Raw genomic sequence first — 20,840 nt, 5'->3', positions numbered from 1 at the left:
TATATAATACTTCCTAGTATTATAAATCCGAGTCACTTGATTTTTGTTTTTGTTGGACATTGAAGACAAAAAGCCTTGTTTCCAACTGTATTTATGTATGTCTGTGTGCATTTAGACATCTGTGAAGCGGAAGAAAAAAGTGGGCCTTTATAGTATGTGGCCACTGCGTCAATGGATGCTGTCAAGATGTATAATGCTGAATGTATCTTTATCTTTTTAGTTTCTTTAATGATCTTTTATCTCATAAAGAAAATTTTATAGTTCAGTATCAACCGACTTTGAATTAAGAATCTTTACATATTTATATTGCAAGAATAGAGATAACTGCTTGGTTTAATTTAATCGATTGATTGATTTAGTTGAATAAGTATAATCGAACCTTACTTGAAATTTGGGAACTGATGTTTTAATATATGTATATAACGCGTATTATTTTGTTATAATTAACATATATTAAGCTTTTTTCGATTTTGATCTTAAATTCCGTTCTGTGTAGATAAAAAGAAAGATTTTAATATATATGTATGAAGATAATAACGTATTTTTCAACTATACATCCGCAGTCCTCAAATAACAATCGCTTAAAGTCCTTAAAAAACATCTATGTAACATTTCCTTTATGTTTGTTTAAATTTACATTTCTAAGCCACATGTGCACGTGAACATTATCATATATTAAATATTATTTGTAAATGTTGTCATATCAGTCACTCCAACTTGTTGTTTCTTACACTGAGGCGGCAAATGTTAGGGGATAGCGTCTTTATATAACCTTCACCTTTCACCGATTAAATGTAAAGCAGCTCTATCTATCGGCGGGAAGAGCAGTCTGTGGGAGTGTCCGGTGAAAGTAGTGCCGCCGTCTGTCACTAGATGGCGCGCTTATTAAGATATGTTAATTTAAATAAAAATAACGCATCGACGTCACTAACCTGGCCAATAAGGGTAATCGTTTTAATTAAATAAACACATACTTAATGTTTTTTTAGATTACATAAGACGCATTTTTATATACAATTAAATTTATTTCAATAAAAAAATTGGAAGATAATATAAATAAAATTTTGTTGGTTCATTCATTGATTTTTTATTCGCCACTGTCTGGAATTGTATTTTTTTTAATATGAGAAAAAATATATATTGTACAAGTTCGAAAGGAATGTAAGATAGTGTTCGAATATTATTAAAGTTATGATCTCGGCGAGTCACAGTAAACGCGTGCAGTCGCAAATGGATTCAATTCAATTGATGAATTGATATTAAAACAGACGTCACGAGAGGAACCGGGCGGTTACATTAGTTCTGACGTCTTGACCTGAATATGTGTCCTTACGAGGCTATTCTAGATCACATGTGATGTTATGGAAAATTTATATCACTGAACGCTTTCTCTGGTGACGTTTGAGACGGTATCTCATATAGTATTAAACAAGTTTAAAATATAAATACAAAAATAATTAATTTTAAAGAATAAGTTGTTTATTTAAGATATTCGAGATAAATAATTTATGTTACGAAAGACCGCCATAGATTTTGAATAAAAAATGTAAAGAAGCCTAAAGTGAAGCCTGAACTACTGGGTATATTTCAATCAAAGTTACTCTTTAATTCTTTACAGACTCGGCCGTTTATAGTAAATATATAGCTATATATATATATTATATAAAGATATCACACTAACGAGAAACTGATGTTTATAAGGACTTAGTGTTGAGTGATGTGTTGTATTGTGCCTAACGAACTCTCTTTACATAGAAGTTACGTTATTATAAATAACGCATTAAGTTCAGTCGAATTTGATGATAAGATGATTTACTACAATGAGAGTGAAGGAACTGGTTCCGAAATTAGACACTATTAAATTAATCACAAGTAAGTTAGATTGAATTAATACGGATTATTACGAAGCGTTTCCCGTTTAATAGCCTACGATAGTATAATGTGGAGATATATGAATGAAAAACTATTAACGCTCCGTATGTAGTGTGGCATCGCAAAAGGGTATAGTGTGCTTACCGGTTGATAAGAAATTCTAACTTGGACACGGTCAAAAGAAACGAGTGGGACATGAATCGAGGTTTATAAAGAAATAAGGTATTATAAAAGGAAAAGAAAGGAAAATTTATGTTAAGTGTATATTAAATTTAAAATATATGTCATTACGTATTGAGATAAATTGTCTGTCTGTTAAATATATTAAAATACTATAATTTATAAATCAAAATGATGTTTTCGGATGCCCTTCATGTTATTTAGTCATCATCATTGGAGCAAAGTTAAATGTAAATTAAATAAACTATTTATATGCCTACGAAATATATTTTTAATATTAACTCGATATGCAATAAGATCGAGGATTATTTTAAATGGGGACCTATCACTCGCTATTTTCAAAGTCAATGAACTCACATTAAAATACAAATGATTTTATTTTATACGTAATATGTATGTATGTTTGTTCCAGGTACGTCTTTATCAGGGATATCTCCTGACATGGTAAATGTTTATATTCTGATACAGAATCTTTACTCGTTAATATTTTAAACATTTACATTGACATCTTAAGTAATGATAGTTTTGTACTAGGTTATTTGACGTTTTCTTAAAAAAATAAAAATTAAGATCAACTTTATTTACTTTTACAATTATTACAATTAAATATACATTTATTAAAATTATTTACTTATATATGACGTGTATGTTTGTCAAGAAAATTATTTTATATATAGATAACAAACACTACAATCAAACCTTCATTTTCACACGTCTAACTATCTTTAACAATGAAGCTCTCTTTTCTTTTACCTTATATCTTTATAGATAGATAAAGATATAAGACAAAGTTCCTATGTCCTAAGGATTCTTTTTTATCACGCGAAGTATACTAGTTAGTACAACAAGAATAGGTGTTACTTTTGTCATATATAAGTAGTCTATACTCTATAACATTAACTAGTGGGAACCCCCGGCGCCGGTTGTAAGCGGTTGTAATTGTTTTAAATTATTCGGTCGCACAGAGCGACTCAATGGACTATAGCTTGAACGATCTATTTTATTCAATTCTGCGTGTTAATGTATCAGTCAACTCGTATTTTAAAAATTCAGTTAAGTTTAAAATCAATGTTTTGTAATTTTTAATCTTTATAACATAGTTTACTTGTGTATTAAACTAACTAAATAAGAGTAATTATGTATCATTATGTTAACAACAAGTCTCAATACATACGGACCTATAAGCGTTTCTTAAATATAAATCTTCACGATATAGTATTAACGTAGGTCATGAATGAGAAACGTGAAACGCTTCGTATGTTGTCACTATGGAAACTTGTCGTAAGCTTCGTCTGCGACTTCATCCAGAGATTACGGAGTTTAGTTGATATAAAAAGAAACGCGTCCTTGAAGTATGGCCGTGATAAGCAACCATCAGCGGGAATCTTTCATTAAAATTTAGTTTTTTCAAACATCTACCACCACCTCTTGATGCACGGGCTATGTCATTGTACAGATTAATCAAAGCCCATCGGTAAATCACGGCTGAAGGCACCAGCGTCACACAACGTGTTAATTTTAAATATCATATACATGTGGGTGATTACAAATTATTTTTAGTACCGTCTGAACTCCCGTCTCGTCTCGTCTGGAAGGCGCGTCACATTTACGTAAAGTGAAATGATTCAGATACTATTCTGGAGTACGTTCTTATGGCATTCCGCGGTTGGCTCATCGCGAGGACGTCGAAGGATGGCCGGGAGCCAGTTGGTCATATAATGACGTCATTACAGATGTACCGGTGACGTGTTTTTTTATTTCAAAGGCGGTAAACGAGCAGACGGTCTACCTGTTGGAAGGTAGTCACCGTCGCCCATGGACATGTGTAACATGAGGGATGTTGCAAGTGTGTTGCCGACATTGATTGGGGGAGAGGGAGAATAAAGGTTAGGAAAGGAGAAAGGGCAAGGAAGGCTGGGAAAAGGGCAAGGACAACCGTCTCTCTCACTCATCGGACGAAACGCAGCCATTAAAGACTACTTCGCGCTGGTTTTCTGTCAGAGGGTGGTATTTCCCAGTCGAGCCAGCCCATGTTCGAGTTGTAATTACTGGACACAGCTAGTCTCTACCACCTACAACCTACCTACACGTTATATTGGATACTGCGTTATGTAACTCAAGACTATTTTTCGCATTACAGTTTAATAGACTTCTATACAGTAGTCCGGAGTCTTGTATTCTGTGTCTCCTGGGTGATCCGAATTGTTTTTTTATATCAAACCACGGAAATGATATCTCAGCAAGTCCAAATGTCTCTAATTTGCACTGTGTATTAGTGTTTCTTTGATCTACTGCAGTTTTTTTCTTAGGGATCGTTGATGTTTAACTGTTTCATGATGCAATTAATTTGTGAATGGTTTAAGGATCGTAAAAGCTAAAAAAAATATTTAAAGACACTTTCAAAATGTATGTGAAACCAAAATTTTCTCAGAGTTTAAACTAGCGGCAGAAAGAGGTCTTAAGATATCTATTATATTACTACGTACTTTGAAATTGTCAATAAATATATATTTTTGTAGGTGGCAGAGACTAGCTGTGGTCAAATTACTACAGCTCGGAAATGGGCTGTCTCGACCGAACAAGTATCACCCTCTCACAAAAGATCAGCGTGAAGCAGTCTTTAACGGCTGCGTTTCGATTATTGAGAGAGCCGGTTGCCCTTTGCTATTCCCACCTTTTACTAACATTCCCTTATTTCCACCCTTCCCTATTTCTAAGAAAACAAGGTTGGCAAGGCATCCGCAACATCTACGTTGCGGATGTCCACGGGCGACGGTCACTACTGCCCCTCAAGTAGGCCCTCTGCTCGTTTGCCACTTTTAACATAAAAAAAATGTATTTAATGTATTTAGTACGATGCTTTCATTATGCCTGATAATGAATATTTCTTACCAGTTTATTTCGGTACTCCTTTGAGATTTTGTTACACTTCAAAGATAAATGATTGCAGCCTCCTCCCAAAATACTTATCTTATTTCATACTGTACATAAATTTAATATTAAAATTGGGTATATTTTTCCTTAGTCACTATTATAAAATAAACGAGATCAGTTTATTTTGGAGTGAATATTATTTCGGTTCCCAAATATAATCATATAATGCAATATGCAACAAAATTGTCTATGTAGATTGGCTCGAACTGCTATCGTTAGTATATTGCGGTTCAAAGACTAAATTGACGAACAAACTTACAGTTACACGTTAACTAAAAGGACTCCTATTTTGTATTTCAAGCACTACTGATAGTTATTTTGGTTTATTTACTTTATAAAATTTAGAATTAATTTTAGGTTATATAATATACAGGCAGGATACGTCTAAAGTATATCTCCTGGGGTAAATGAGGTCACCTTAATACGCTACCTGATGAATTATTGATTTTCCTTTATTCTAAAACAATATCCTAAACACAAATAATTAAGTTTAAATATTAAATGTCTCTTATAATATAAATTTAAAAATGTACAATCAGGAATTGAACCCGTAACATCCGATATATAATGTTTAAATATGTTTATAAAATAAACTATCGGAACGTTAATTATTAATTAATGAATGTATTGGTTATAATACGAACAAGCGTGTGTTAAGTTTTAGTTAATAACTATAAGAATGCATCAGTGTACAAACATACACACGGCTACACTTCGCGGAACCAACGACCAGCGGAGGTTATTTTTTTACTTTCAACTTAATTCCGAGTATTCGAATACAACGCTTAATGCTTTATTGTAAATATTATATTTCTAATATATTTTCAACTAGCTCCGCACCCGACTTTGCCTGCGCGGAAGCAGTTTTTTTAAATTAATGTAGACTAAGTTGTTCCTCTTTACATTAGCACTTCCAGTGAAAATCAGTTCAGAATCGGTTCAGCCGTTTCAAGAGATTCGGAATATGCGATCTGAAAAGACAAAACAAAATGTAAAAAAACATCCTGTATATATGTATTGAGTATACAACTGTTATTTTAATGTTACCAACAGACGGACAAATTATATTCATTTGTATATACGTATGTTATTATCATTTATTTTATTTGCAATAGTTATTTAAATAATTAAATCAGTTTATTATAACCGAGGGCATCTATTTATAATAATATTATATATATATAAGTACATAGCTGTCGAGTTTGTAATTCCTCATAAGAATCCATGAAGCGTTACTAATAAGGGGACAAATCAAAAAGATTTTAGGTTTCTTCACATGATATTGGCACAAGCAAACCTATTTCTTATCACAATAATAATAATGATTATATTTGCTTATTACATTATTAAATCTGTACGTATTATTTTTGCACCACATTTTGTAGTAAGAACGTCTTATCATTTTCATTTTATGTTTAGTGTACATTGATGTCACTTACTTCAATATGCTTAGAGTTGTAAAAAATGATTTCACAAGATTATTTCCATTAAAATGATAATGAACTAGTTGATGTTAGTCTAAAAAACGCTTGAATAATATATTTATGTGTGTGTGTGTGTGTGTGTGTGTGTGTGGCGTGGTAATATATATATATATTATAATAAGTGTAAACACAGCCCTAATATCCACCGTCTGGCATATACAAATGGCGCTGTCTATTTTAAAATGCTCGCCAGCTAGCTCGTATCTCTTCGATTCACAGTGAGATTGGAACGCGCCAAAATTCCCCGCGGACATGGCCGCCGTGAAAAATATTTTGAATTTTATAATGTTGTCATGAAGTGTACCGTGTCATTCAATTCATTTAACCGACCTGTATGTCAGTGTAGTTGGTTTTATATTTGATAGTGTGTTAGTTCCATCAATGAAACTGGATTTGATGTGTTTATTAAAATCATCTAAATATTTTACAGGTACCCAGATATTTATATTTTAAATTCCTTTGTAAGATCTTTCTAATTCTCTTATTGTGACTTTTAAAACTACATAGTTACTGGTCGTGTCTATACCCGCGTTCTACTTCTGATTAGAAATCTATGACGCAGAAGCAACCATGTTTTTTTCCAGGAATATTCTATACAAATATAAAAATTCATCGTTATCGGTTTTATCGTGGTTCAGTAAACAACAAAAATAACAATTTTCTCTTTATTATGTATACAGGATACTATTTACATTAACTGTATACCTATTTAATAAGTTTCCATAGTTTTTGCATAAAATTATTTTTTTCGTTTACATATGAGTGGATCAGACAGTACTTACATTTATTAATATATATGTACTGAATGTTTAAAGACGTCGGACCAGTTTTTTCGGCGCCCAAAAATCGCATTTGACAGTACAGTTAGATCACTTGTAATAAGGACAACTATAGGTAATTAAATTCATATATATATACATATACATTAAAAAAACAAGAAATAAATACATTTTGATCAAGTTATCGTATGTTTAAGTTTAGTTATTTGGATATTGTTGAGAATTTATCTGGATACGAGAGGTAGGCAACAGCTGTTGGTCTATATATATCCTAACGAGATCACCGGCCAGCGTCTATATTAAGGTAATAAGGTTCAAAATGCTCTAGCCTTAGTAAATTACACGTTCAGGAGGGTAGCGGCCATCCGTCTTCACGCCAGCGTATTATTTGAGACGTATTCCTGCATCTAAACGCGCGTTTTGCTCTTATGTTATTGTGCAAATATTTTTGGCAGTGGTTACATTGTCGTTAAAGTACAATCTGGTTCGTTTTTAGGATTCATCTCGTAAATCATCCCGTTAACTCGAAGCGTCAATAAAATTTTTACAAGTGAATAAATTATTTTTGATAGCGCACACAGAATTCGGAATCGATCGTGTTTGTTGGTTTAAAGCCGTTATACCTACCTGTGTTTATATCTTCGGAATCTATTTAAAATGTACGTCTGATATAAGAGGTCAGACGGGATGTTAGTTAGTAACACCTTAGTTAATAATTTCGGTGTTGAATGGATGTTTATTGGTAGCGTGCGCAGGCGCCGGTCTGTTGCATGTCAAGTCGTCAGTGTCACTCTGATCGCGGCCGAGGTCGGACGTGTCGATCCTCCGGCAACACTCACGTGCGTCTGTGAGTAAATAAACGTGGACAATTCACGTCAATTGAAACTTGAGTTGTGTTAAATTGTGTACGTTGTATTGGATTGCTCGGTACCACAGACCTCAGTACGGTATCTGACCAAATATGTTTTTGTTTGTTTATGTAAACAATATGTTTTTGTATGTCTTATTTATATACTTTTTATGAAACACGCATAAGCCAATAGATTCTCTAGAATTATCGAACATCGTCTATTGAATGCCGGCTATCTGCTGATATTAAACATACATTGAGTTACTGACTGACTGATGTTTCAAGCGTATTCACTCAGTAATGTATGGACCAGATGTCTGTAGCAGTGTGGTCACCTTACCTGATTAGTTAGACGTATTTAATGATTCATTTTATAGCACTGCTTGAGGTTCTGGGTCAAAGTCAACCTCTCGCGCACCCCTTTGAAAGGACTCATATGAAATTTATAATTTATATAACTATTGGACATTTAGAATTAACTTCGCAATGTCTTTCATGTATGTAAAAGCAAAGTTTTATGTCATTTAAATGTGGTATTTTGCAATAAAACCATCTGTACGTACTGTGGGTACGTGATATTAAACCGGTCTCGATAAGCTCAAATTGATTCACTCGTATCGATTATACAAAAATACATAAAGCAGATGTTATTATGTATATATTTCCCTCAAAAATATAGTTATGCAACATTCCATACAGTCTTTAAAAGTTATATACTAGATTTTGCCGCGAATTCGCTTCGCTTAGTTTATTTATATATTTCACACCGGTTATGTTTTATTATCTGTATTATTCCGTTAATTACTGATAGAAATTGATTCTTAATATCAAAAGAATGGCATAGGCAAAGTCGCAGGTAACAACAGGAGAGACTTAGAGTATTAGACTTTTCTACTTCCTTCTTAATACTGAAAGTATTGTTTTGTAACATGTATTTCAGCTTGTTGCTTTTCATGAAAATTGACACTAGCGTTGAGAAAAATCGCCAAGACGAAGACTGTAAATGCTTGTATTAAGAAAACAGTTGTTAGTTATAACTTAAAAATCAATATGCACAATACATAAGGTGTTTCATTAAAAATACACATACATACATACATACATATATTATCTTCGTATTATTTATTAACGAATAATATAATTTTTTTATTTAAAATATATAAAACTAATTAAACAATAATTACAAATAAGACAATGCTGATATTACTATTAGTAAAAAGAGTTGATAGGAACTATTTTTGTTTTACGTCGCGCCTTCAATGGATCGCAAAGAAAATCTAACGGCTCTATAGTGGGGTATCATTCGGTTCGTTTAGTCTCATGAGTCGCGCGTCACAGTAATATGATTTGAACATCACACAACTAACTCCTGTCATTTAACCAAGCGTTAAATCTCCTCCGTTCCGTCTTATAGTATATAAGGTAAAATATCAAGGGAAGTGTAATGAGAGTTTTAACGGAGGATTTAAAATCAAATTAAATGTAGATTTTATTTTAATTAAAGCACGATTTTTTTAAAGTTTTAAACTAATCAGTGCAAGACAGTCGCAAAGATAAATAGTTTTGCAAATTACACATGAACTCACTCATCAGTTCGCCACTTCCTCCACAGCTTACCTACTATCGGTTCTAATGGCAGTCGATGTCCTGTTTGTATTAAAGAAAAATTATATGCTTAGATTCAGCTGTTTCTTTTACTTCAATTGATTGTAAAAATAAACTAGTTTAATATATGCTGTGAAATATTGTAAAAGTTTTATGTGTGTGCGTTCTGGTCGGTATCGTCGTTGTCCCTATTAGTTATCCAACCTGCGCCGCCTACTTCAGACGTTTGTTTACTAAAATCATTTGAGATTCATCTGTAATTGAGACCGGTATCATTCAAGGGCATCACTACGGTGTTTATACGCAGATACACCTGGATATATGTACGTGTATACGATTCAGTTTTCTCACTAGTTTGAGTCCACATTTGACTGACACTATCTAAGCTGCGATCGCGTGTTACACAATCTATATTGTATCGGATGTTATAAGTAAACGTATTAATTTAAATTTTTTAATATGTATAAGCATCCTATTGTTATGGACATTTTCACATTTGATATTCGCTTAAATATTTATGACAATACGCACCTAAACATCTTTATCTGCTAACAGTAGAAGAAAAGAAAAAAATAAATAAAATATATTTCTCACCTAGATTTCTATTTAATTTTACTTTCATATAAATCAATAATAACGTTTTCTGAACTTGGTTCTTGACACGGAATGGGGCCCGCATCCAATAAAATCTGTTAATAATCAATAATTGCTATCATCGACCTTGTGCGACTTGTAATACGGGTTATTATTATAGACAACTAAAACATAGCGTTACACATTGATTACTTAACAAATTTTGATGAAACTTTTCATTGTTGTAGATCGTTTATCATGAAAGGATACTACGATCAGTCGATACGTTGCTTTATAATATGTTATTTTTCATTCGAATTAAAAACTATATATAAAGATATACCAACATTTAACCTACAACTTTCGTTTATTAATCTCCAGGAATATAAAACTATTATAACTAACTGGCTCATCCGCTGTATTTGAATATGGAATATAAAATATATTACTGGATGGAAAAAATATATATAAAAAAAAAACATACAGAAGTAATTCAAAAACGGAAGTCGCTTAATAATGAATCATTAAAAACATTACACAGTACAAAGAACTGAGATAAATTTATTGTAGGAGTAATTTATTGTTATAAAACCGATGCGATCATGGCGGCGTTCTGATATATGTGTGTTGTTGTCCTTATCATATTATAATTGAAAAAAATATTAAGAATTTATGGATGTTTGTTGTCTGTTACGCAAAAACTGCTTAACTGATTTCGATCCAACTTTACAGTAATGTAGCTCGGACATCAGATAAACACAGGCGAGGTCCAGTGTGGTTCTCACGGCATCAAGACCTTACAGCTGTTGTATTGGTCATGAAGTTATGCGACACAGTATAGATGTAGCTGACGGTTGCTTCAACATATTTCATAAATTTCTTGAAGTATATCGCGAGTCCGCGCGGATGAAGTCGCTGTCAAAGGCTACTATATACATAAACCTCTCAGCTCTGTTCGTCCGTGATGTCATAAATATTTAACAAAAACATTCCTTATAATATGATTGTTAGTGTTTTTAAATACAAATTCTTTAAATGAGCCACAGCCAATTAACTTAACGAGCTGAATTAGGCCAGCGACCGTACAATGACGCCTAACTATACATTATTAATACTGTCTGTGATGTTGTGACATACGGACCAATGATTTCATATGTCTAATGTTTATATATATATATATATGTATAGTAAAATTTTAATATATAAAGAGTTGCCATTGACAGTAAAGACTATGATGTAGAGAGGAAAAACATTCATTGAAGCTTAATACTGAGATATTTTAACTTATAGTTGTATTAGTGAGTTATAGATGCATGGTCTTTGTATAGTGTTCACTTCAATCCAGAATTTGTTTTTGTGACTGAATTTGAAATATAAAATCCTCATTTTTAGTACATACATTAAAGCCTCTTAATACACAAAGCAATCGATTCGCATAAAATTTTACAATACACTGATTAACTTGATAAAAATCAAAGTAACGAATGAAAACAAAAGGGTTACATGATTTATTATCGAGCCTGATTTGAAAGTCAGTGTATGTGAAGCCACACCTTCAGCAACACGTGAGGAAGGTCAAGACCTGACCCGAGAAATGTAACAGATTAGATCACCTGTCACTAATGACACACGACTATAACAAAACGATTACAGTGTGGCGTTGTAATTATATAATAATAGTTCCAACCTACAAACAAATATATTAACTTTGATTAGGAAAATACTCTAATGGTATAAACTAATTTACAATATATAATATATACAATATATCACAATATTTTGCAGGTTCGTATTTAACATGCAATACCTATTCGTCTTATTTATATAGGCATAGCTTGTAATTGTCTCCTGTGACTTTATGAATCCAAAATCTATATTTATGAGATCAAGTATATACGAAGGAAAAACCTTTGTTATATCTGTATTATATAAGTTTATAGGAACCATTAACCCACTGCGCAGGACTGTATCAAGTATGGACCATGAACAGTAAGTTTTAATGTTTTTATCTAGTAGAGATATGAATATGTATTTTTAATTTATTTTATGAGTGTTATTTAGCCAAATATCGTCGTCCAAATACAGTCTCATACAGCATACATAGTTTGCTCCTTTGAACAAACATTCATATGTTTTTGTTCCTAACTTCAGCTGGTTCACCGTTAAGCTGTCTGATACGTGTTCAATGTTTTTTGTCGTTCATAAAAATCATGATTTGTTGACACTCCTATTAGAATTATTCTGAGTACTACTTATGATTATTTTTTTTTATATAAATTTTTGTTAATTTATTTTCCTACATATATAATTCGACTAGCTCTTGGTAACGTCTTTTCTCGAATAAAATGCTATTTCACTCTGACCTTCATTTTATTGCTGATTGGCAAACTATATCCTTAATAATTAGAAATTTCATATTGAAAGCTCTTCATTATTGAGAATACAGTGAAAATCTATAACTATAACTATATTTAAATCCATTAATATATTTCATTGTACCCACATTGTGTTACAAATTCTTTATGTATGTCTATACAGATATAAATGTGTAGATAAACAAGTAAATGAACGCCGCTTTCTTGAGTGTTTTAATGCCTTTATCTCAACAATGGGATTTAATGTATCTTGTAAAAATATTATTATTACTTTCCACGCCATAGACTACGTAATATAATTTACATTAATTATATATGACATTATAGTAATAAATTAAATATTTTGAACCAAATAAATTGAAGATATATAATTTTTATATTATTTATCTATCAAATACAGGTATTTGATGCTAATTATAATTTAAAGTAATTAATAAAATCTTGTTTGAACTGACTAAATTGACATGACAAGTCGTCGAACAAATCCGAAGACACAGTTATACGTATGATCTGAAGATATATGCTAATGATTTTAATAGATTAAGAAACTGGCTATGAAATTTATTTGAGATGTTGTCTTTCTATTATGTTAAAGGTCCGAAGCATCTCAGAATCTGGCTTTGCTTCTCGATGTCTAACGCTAGCTCTTTCTTACGATAATTAATGTTTTTTTTTTCAATTCTACGTATTATTTTGTGATAATATTAAGGCTTCTACCTAGATTAAGTGTGAAATCTAAAAAGTGTTTCTCATTGGTATCATTCATGGTTGTGCCTGATTATTCGCCAACACGTGGTCGATGTGATATTTCACACCACCTTTCCTGTGGAGGTGTCACCCGGGCGATAGCTGGATTTTCCAAACGAATAACTAGATACATACATGAACTCCAGCTCTCTTAAGAAGTCAGGTCGATTGCATCATTCGTCTACTGTCTGTACTGTCTTTTGCATTAAATTTTAAGGTTAGTTTAAAATTAAGGTCACTTTAACGTCATCCAGGTATTCATGTAAGCACAAATCTAGCACAATAGTAATTCCGCCACTATTTTGCCAGCTGGTTTTTGTATTTTTATTTTGATGGAGAACATAGATAGCCGATTAGCTATCTCAGACAGATGGTTCATCGTGTGTAGTTAAAGTTACCAACTGGGTCGCAAAGTATAACATGCTCTAAGTTCCTTACCCCGAGCTAGCATATAATTCATTTATATGTTTATCTATTTTATCATTTGTATATGCATTGTTTACTTAATACTACGCGTTTATAGTTATTTTTAACAACGTACTCCCGCCATTTTCGTTACTTTGCAGCAACCGCAACGAGTTAAGTATAATTGTAAACGCGTAGTAAATCCGAAAAATATTACTTTTATTTCAATGAATACTCGCGAAAATCTTAGATCTCATTATATTCAACCCCTTGAATGAAACCCCTTTCTCAAAAATTAGCACAAAGATCATCCGATTAGTTTATAGAGTTACAGAAACAAGTTAACGCTTTATAAAGCTAAGTTAAAGTGTTGTCTCAAGTTTATGTTTACAATCAGTGAGAGGATCTCTTTTCGCGTACCTTGTTAATAGTGTAAGTTTTTTTTATGGCGTTTTATGTCGACCTTCATAAATGAATGAAATAGTGAAACTAGACGGCCCAAGCCTTGTTGGAAAACAAAAAATTCCATAAAATGAAAACTACTCGGCTAATATTTATAAAATTTTTATGAAAACAAATGGCAGCTGTTTCCAAAGAAATAAATAAGAGTAAAGAATAATCAAGAAATTGAATCATACATAAAATACCAATGAAGTTGACAGCCTGTTGCTTTTGAAGTCGGGTAAACATTAAATTGAAGATTAAGCAAGACAACTAGTTAAATGTTTAAACATGATATTTTTCATGACAAATAAAGAAGAAATCGCCTAAGGGTGTTATGACACAATCTGTCAAGAGAAAACAATGATATCATTACTGTTTAAGCAAAAGAATATTGCCGACGATATCTTTACTAGATCCGACCGGAGGAAGACAGTCACCAGTTTAATTACTATAATTCCAAAGTATACATATGTGTGTTTGTTGGTCATTAGTCATTACTCAAAAAAAAAATTTAAAATTGTTACTTATACACCGTCTGTTTTTAGTTAAATTATACTAATTTTTCTATTGTAGGCACAGAAGGTGGTTCATAAAGATATTTCCGTGCGTCTAAACCTTCCTATATAAATTTATATTAAAAAAAATGCGAATTTTAACTATTTGCTGAATGAATTAACATTAATTATAATAAATTCATTTTAAATATGAATATTATTTTAACAAAAAATATATATATTAATTATTAAATACGCTATGTTTATGGTTTACTGCCCATGATTGTGAACTTCTATTCCGCGTATCGAGGGAGCCTCCGAATAACCTTATGATGATGATCAGATAAACAAACAAACAGAATAATGCTGGAAACCATTTTCCTATTATATTAAATTATAAACAAATATTTTTATAAATAATAGTTATTTAAGTGATTTTTTTTAAAAGAACACAAAAAAAACACAGAGAATAACGCCATGGTGTTTTTGAATAACTTCTTAATTGTTTAACATTAAAAAATTTACATAAAATTAGTTTAAATGTGTCTAATTGTTGACTGAACGCCGTCCGTTTCTCGTTTAACGTCCCAGTTAAAAACTATTGAGCTCTAATTAGTTAAACACATTGTTAATGAGTAAGTGTAACTTGTCTCACAGAGATTTCGAGTACTAAGCAGATTGTTACAAAAGTACACGTCCGTAACAAACATTGCATGGAATGAATATTTTAAAAATATTACAAAAGAATTTCACAAATAATATATATTATGACAAATTTACGTGCGAAAAACTTCTTCGTGTAATTCAAATTCCTTTTATTTTATTCTTCATCAGATAAAGATGTGATGAAGGATTTGTACTCGTCTTCGAAGGAAGATAATCTCACCTTTCTCTTGATGCTTATCATCAATCGTCCCCATTGTGACCATATTTGACTGAACTTAGTCAATTTTAATTTAGACCTTTTTTATCCGATTTTCTCAACATGCTTGATACATAAAACCAGTGACTAGCATTATCAGATTCCGATTTACAGACAAATATACAATATATTTTTATTAATTTACAGTAAAAAATATATAGTGCCATTAGTGTAATAGTCTGTTTCATATATCTGCTATCCTTTTAAGGTCAAGCCTGGGGAATTCCACAAACTAGCAAAAACTTATTAAATGATACGTCACTGAAGGTGAAACATGGAAATAAAATATTACTCTTTGAATTATTTATCTGAACAGTTAAATGTAATGAAAAAAATAATCTCGACGAAGTTTTAATATTAGAATATATGTAATTATTAATTTATTTATATAAAAAAACAAATAAATACATAACGCTTCCAAATTTTAAATTATTGGATTTTAATTATTCATCACCATCATCATCATCCTATCGGGGCCCACTAATGAGCAAAGGCCTCTTCTCACTTCGAGAAGGTTAGAGCATTAATCACCACGTTCGCTCAAGGCGGCCTGGCGATTTCAATCTTAATATTTGAAATTATAAGACCAGGTTTCCTCACGATGTTTTCCTTCACCGTCTGTCAGTGGTCTCTAAATACTCTTAGAAACTACATATGACTCGGAAAAAATCACATTAGTACTTGCCAGGTTTCGAACCCGCGCCCTGACGTGTGAGAGGCGGGCCTTTAACCTCCATGCCACCACGACATTTTATTTATCACATGAGTCTTATACTGTGGTTTTTTTTCGGTCACTGCTGTAAATTCAGATATTATTTAATAGTCTGTGACATCCTTCTCGTAGACTCTGACAGGTCAAAGACGACCATCTCAGGAACACGTTAAACTTCTATATTCATGTAATTTTTATCAACAATTACACTCGAGATGAAATGATAAGTTCATGTGTAATTTTAGACAGTTTTTTCCTCATGCAACAGAGTTATTTCGCAATAGTTAAAACAGACTTGGATACAGAGTCAAATGTATTTTAATTATCGTATTTTTCCTGTCATGCAATCTACCTGTTATTTTGTGTATCATTTGTGAGACCCTGTTAGAAATGACTATCAGGTTATTAAGAAATTGCCGTCTTTTTCCTTCATCATTAATTCGCTTTCTTAAATCATTAGTCGACTTGAAATTTAAGTGTTATAATTTAAATATTCATAACCGTGGGATAACAATATAAGAATAAATTTGTATGTTATTTATCATGACGTTTATTTTGTTACATAGAGTTTTCCTTAACAAATCATATTTAATTTTCCTCCTTATTGAGGTCAGGGAAAGCCAGGTAAGCCCACTTGATATTCGCTAGTTTATTGTCTCAGTACTCAAGATACGAACAAGTGATGTGCATACCAAGTATCAAATTATTATTCCATTATTCATACTAAATAATTTTACGGTACTCGGTTGCGAAAAAACATTGAGAGCAACAACGTTGTATGTTTTGAAGCAGCGCAGCTATAACTAAGGCAGATTGTACATAAATTTCTTAGTTTGTACACTCTGTTTAGCGGCACTTTGTGATCGTTATTATCAGATAAAATGAGTATATATATATAATATTGAAATTAAAATTATCTTTATTAACAGTCGCTTAAAAATTTGTTTTGCCTAAAACAAAGTACGACAAAATATTGTATGTAACAAACAGTCATGATAATGACTTTATATCTCGAACTTACTCATTGATAAATAAAGTATCTTATTAAGAAACGTCTAGGTTTCAATTGTATTTTAATTTAACTCGTAAATATATATATTTTAAACTCACAAACTTCTTCAACTATATCGCTATATAAAGACAAGTTTTATATATAACATATGATATAACAAATTATACATAGAAGTATATTGCTGTCACATAATTATTCTTAATTTGTACATACATAAGTTTAAAGATAACATTATTTGGACTGACCTAACTAGAGGGTTCAACTATATATTATGTTTGGCACTATAGATATTACTTATCCGGTATTAAATCTTTCCATGGAAAAACCCAATTATAATCCAATCCCGGTTATAATTAATTTAATAAAAGTTTTTATTAATTTTGATATACTGAAACTACTGTGGATGTTTTTGGCGGGCACTACTAAATATATATCCTTAATATGTACAGTTATTATATATAAATAAATTGTATATTTGTTCAAGTCTGTCTTCATATGTTCGGAGGCTGTTTAAAAGTAATTCGTAACAGCCTTCACCTTAACGTAATCGGGACACTTGCTGTTCAACACTCACTCACACACACTCAAACACTCGCAGTCTCCGGCTCCATTCGCTAACGGACGGCATTTGTGACGTCGATTGAATGTCGTACGTCAATGATAAAATACACACATAGATCTCTATTATGTGTCTTCGTTATCTTAAACATATATATTTTCAGCAAAAATTTGGTAAACTTGAAAATAATTACCTGAAAAAGACAGCAATATCTTAAAGATTTGTATTTAATCATAAATAGAAGTTTATTAAAAGAATTAGGACTCAAGTACAACACTGGATAGATGAATCCCAACTGCATAAGACAGCTGCAATAGATAAAATATAGTCATGTCGTTGGAGGATCTGGAAATGCTCCAGATGAACCAGCCCACAAGTGACCAAAACTCAGTAAATGGGCTATATCATATCAATCTTAAACATTATAACATTAGAAGGTTAGGTTAAAAACATTTATTTTCTATGAAATTCTTGTATAATTTATATACCTCAATAAAAAAATCATTTATTTGCCAAATCGTTATAGCAGTGTATCCTCAGATGAAAATACCTTGGTTTAAATAGTATTTACACTAGAAAATTTCATTCACTTTTACTTAACAAAATACTTTTATATGATGCGTTTGATGTGACATGATAATTCGTTAATCATCAGGGATCCTTTAGAAGAAAAAAAAACATTTTGTTTTGGATTTTGATTTATAGGACCTTTTCCTCAGAATTGAATCGTTTGACGTCAGACTGTTTTCTGCTGCACCACGATTATTTGATCCAGTTTTTTCTTTTATATGAAGAATCCAAGTACAGCCTGACCAAAATTATTAAGTCAATATTATGTTAAATGTGACAGTGACATCCAAAATTATATTCCTCGATGAATTCGTTTTCAATTCAATATTTAGTGTAAGTACTCTACAATAAATCTTTTAAAAGTAGTCCCTCTTGTCCCTCTCTGTCTTTGTCTATGAATGTAATAATTAATTCTATTCGTATTAATTGCCTAAAGATTTTTTCGTCAATTTTTTTTTCGTTTTTTCACACTAACATCGAAAATATTTCGTATTATTATTGTAATTTTTTGTGTTTTTTACAAAGCCATTAAGTTCAGTTTTACCTTATAGGCCTTTATAGTTTAGACCTTTAAGCCTTGATTTCAACTCCAGCACAATCTACTTTTTATCCTGGTTTTCACCATAGAGCTGATTTTTTCCAAATTATAGCCGTTCCCTCCAGTGATCTTTTTCTTAAACCACTTTTGACATTCTTTATATGGACATTTTCTGGTGTGAATTTTTAATTAGTCAAAGTTACCTCCCATGATTGTGCTAACAAGTTTTCCTACTAGCATTGTCTTTAATACAAGGTTTTAAGATTTTACATCATTTGTAAACTTATTTTTTACGAACAGAGCAGTCGCCAAAGCGGAAGTAATTCTTTGAATTCCTTTAAGAATATATTTTTCTTACTTAAAAAGAAACATTTTTTGGTTGGATGCAACAAAATTTTTTCAGTGTTTAAATTTATCTTTCCAATTGAACATGGACAAAATTTTTTTAAAATAAAATACTCTCCGTTTTTATTATAAACTTTTAAATAAAATTAACCTAATTAACAGAAAACAAATCTTCATTTTGACTTACTAAGTATTGTTCTTCACCGGAAACATTTATTACTACAAATTATTTAATAAATACATTATTATTTATAAAGGACATGGATAGTAAATATGACATAAAGATTTATGGATATAATGTAATTTTATACTCGTATTTATGAACTAGCTCTGGCCTAAAGTTTGATCAAATATAGACGCCCACTAAAATATAGGCAATGGATACGTCACCGGTAAGTCAGGTGAAGCCAAGTGTACTGTTATATGATTTATGTTTATTAGAAAAATATAATTAATTTTACATCAGTTTAAACATGTTGTATGAGCGAATTGAATCACAACTGCTTATTACACGAGCAAGGCCACAGGAAAAGGTTAGTATATTATATAAATATTGCATAGAGGTAAGCTAGTACAATAGTTTTTTTGTTCCATTGGGTTGCTATTTTCATATTTAAAGAGAAGTCCCGCTTTATTGTGATATTAAACTTAACAAATGAAGAAATATCGTTTTCCTCGAGACGTCACCTTAATCACAATATAAGTAACTTAGTTATTTTCGGTTATGTCTCGTTATAAATAGTTTTGTTTTTAATTATCCCCTATCATACTTAGTTGTGCAATCCGAAAGCTGTACGATTCAATCAAGGGCGTGTCTAATGCTATTAAGTGTTAAGCGTTTGGTTCAAGTCGATGTATGTACAGTTGTCGTTTAATTGTTTTTATAACACTAGCTATTATCCACGGCTTCGCTCGTATACATTTCACCAAAAATGTCGGTTCAATGTTTTTTGAATTATCGCTTGGTATAATGAGATAAGAATCTCATTTATATGGCTTTAATCTTATGCTAACATAATGACAATCATTTTCAAATAGGTTTGACTGTCGGTGTTTTAGAGAACTAACATCTGATTAACTCCGTTGTAATCTCTTGTCAACCTAAACAGATTCTAACGATACCTTCGTGTACGAGTGAAAGTTTTATTGTAACAAGCCTTAAATTACACAAAAATCTTATCTTTTGCTGTAGAAAACCTACAAAAACAAAAATAAATGAAATAATTATAATGTCTTATACATACTAAGAGTGTGGCTCTAGCAATATAAATGGGATGACAAAATTAATGTACCCAAATTTTGTCATCATCATCATCAGCCTATCGGAGACCACTGCTGAGCAAAGGCTTCTTCTCACATGGAGAAGGTTAGAGCATTAATCACCACGCTTGTTCAAGACGGGTTGGCGATTTCAATCTTATAATTTGAAATTATTAGACC

The 20,840-nt window shown here is 31.5% G+C and overlaps 1 protein-coding gene across 6 annotated transcripts in view; it reads left to right on the top strand.

Moving 5' to 3' along the window:
* LOC116775983 (transcription factor EB) overlaps nt 1-20,840 on the top strand; it is a 64,220-nt gene that overhangs the window by 18,334 nt on the left and 25,046 nt on the right. The window contains exon 1 of one of the 6 annotated variants that reach the window (XM_061524169.1): nt 6,745-6,900. The exons of 2 other annotated variants lie outside the window; for them this stretch is intronic. The gene's annotated coding sequence lies outside the window, so the exon portion shown is untranslated. Of the gene's footprint in view, nt 1-6,744; nt 6,901-8,038; nt 8,197-20,840 lie in introns of those variants that run through there. 3 more of the 6 variants (XM_061524165.1, XM_061524166.1, XM_061524172.1) reach the window with 3 other exon arrangements.

Source organism: Danaus plexippus, chromosome 24 (genome assembly GCF_018135715.1).
Source record: "Danaus plexippus chromosome 24, MEX_DaPlex, whole genome shotgun sequence".
NCBI classification, from domain to species: domain Eukaryota; kingdom Metazoa; phylum Arthropoda; class Insecta; order Lepidoptera; family Nymphalidae; genus Danaus; species Danaus plexippus.
Note: the sequence above shows the minus strand (reverse complement) of the source record. Positions and strands in the feature narration are given on the sequence as shown.